Below are 1,902 nucleotides of genomic sequence, written 5' to 3'. Positions count from 1 at the left end.
TTCACCCATTTCTTCCACCACCCCACTCTCAGCCTCTGACAACCACCAATCTGTGCTCTGTACCTGTGAGCTTGGTTTTGTTGTTGTTGTTTGATTCTAGATATAAGAGAGATCATACTTGGCATTTGCCTTTCTCTAGCTGACTTATCTCACTTAACATAATGCCCTCAAGGTTCACCAATATTGTCACAATTTGCAGGATTTTCTTCTTTCTCAGAGCTGAATAATATTTCCTACCACACGGATATGTGGGATACACCACATCTTCATTTTTCCACTCATCTATGGGTGGACACTTACATTGTTTTCATATCTGGATGGGGTCGTGGCCCAATGAGAAAAATATAATGCTCTTAGACCCACACTTTCTTTCCTTTTTTTGCTTTTTGTCCTTTAAAGCCTCTTTGATTTCAAATGTTCTATAGCCCTCTATGTGATCTTCTCCCCATCATTAGCAGTATGAGATTTAAAAAAAATAAAATCTTAGATTATGGATGTTGCTTTGATGACTTTGAAGACTCATTGCAAGTTAAGCAACAACCAAGATTGTGTCATGGGGTAGCAGCAACAATCTGAGGGAGCATTTTGCAATAATTTAAACAAAATGCACATAAAGATTAATGAAAGAAAGTCAATAAGCCCAGAAGTTAAACCTGCAATCTTCTGATGCACAGTCAGGTGCATTTGCAATTGTGCCATCAGTGCAATTGCATGACAGTGCTTAGCGTGACAGGGACTCTTAAACACAACATTTTAAATGAAGCATCAGAAATCATTGCTATATAAGTAACAAGTATTTTGAACTAAACATCAAAAAAACTTTTAGTAAGTCAAAACCAGTTAGTTCAGTTGGTTAGGACAGGGTTTTAAAAACTCAAGATTGTGAGTTTGATCGCCATACTGGCTGTAGGGTTTGTTTATTTTCTTGATTCCTAACCGATACAAAGGAGAGAATAACATATAATGCACAATGTCCTAAGAGGTTTCAAATCCATCGCTCTTGCTATCCTTTAATTCACTGATGACCCAGTTTAGTTCCTAGAAATTCGACATTTCCCCAGACACCGGATCATTCTCTTCCCTCCAGGAGCAGCGGCTGAGCACAGTCTTCTACCACAGAAGACTGTGGGCAGCTGCGCAGGGCAGAGGGCTCAGAAGTGAGAGCTCTACCTAATGGAAAAAACAACAACAAAGTGGGAAAGCTAGCCGGCAACTTTTTAAGAAGTTTCTTTGATTTTAAATTATCTTTCCAAATAGCAACTAACCTTTTTCGAATCGACAAGAGATACAAGGTAAAAAAGAAGTTCTTAAAAGGTTGTTTTTCCATGTCTCTGAAAACTCGGATTTAACCGACAGTCCTAATGGCCCTGTGAATAAGAGCCACGAAAGGTGGGCCCGTTCAGGACGCTTCCTCTACCTACGTGTCTTTTCCATGAAGACTCTGGTGTAAAAGGCGTTGGCGGGCATGGGGCAGGTGACCGTCCACCGCTTAATTCTAGAGGAGGAAAAGCAGACAGATTTCATACCTTTAAAACTGGGGGAGGGGGGGGCGGGGGTTGAAAGGAAGAACTATGTCATCAAACAGTGTAAGGAAACAAGACAACCTGCGGGTCCCATGGTGTAATGGTTAGCACTCTGGACTCTGAATCCAGCGATCCGAGTTCAAATCTCGGTGGGACCTTTCGGTGCTACTTTTGCCACATTGTCTCTGTATAAGCCACTTTCTTGTTCATAAAAACCCCGGCACTCAAGTGCAGTTCTGATATTCCCACCTCGCCCAGTGTCTGCAATCACCAGCCTAAGGACAGGTTAACGCTTAGTGTGAGCAATTTGTTTCTTGGGGGCGGGGCCTGGAGAAGTCTCAAAAGAAAACGCACACGGCAAGCATCCGAGCTTACTGGA

The 1,902-nt window shown here is 42.1% G+C and overlaps 1 non-coding gene across 1 annotated transcript; it reads left to right on the top strand.

Annotated features, from left to right (window-relative positions):
- Positions 1–1,609: 1,609 nt before the first annotated feature.
- TRNAQ-CUG (transfer RNA glutamine (anticodon CUG)) lies at positions 1,610–1,681 on the top strand. Its single transcript has one exon. It is a non-coding gene; the product is annotated as a tRNA-Gln (tRNA).
- Positions 1,682–1,902: the final 221 nt, after the last annotated feature.

This window comes from Sturnira hondurensis, unplaced genomic scaffold (genome assembly GCF_014824575.4).
Source record: "Sturnira hondurensis isolate 20B ecotype Veracruz unplaced genomic scaffold, ASM1482457v3 Scaffold0021593, whole genome shotgun sequence".
NCBI classification, from domain to species: Eukaryota; Metazoa; Chordata; class Mammalia; order Chiroptera; family Phyllostomidae; genus Sturnira; species Sturnira hondurensis.
Note: the sequence above shows the minus strand (reverse complement) of the source record. Positions and strands in the feature narration are given on the sequence as shown.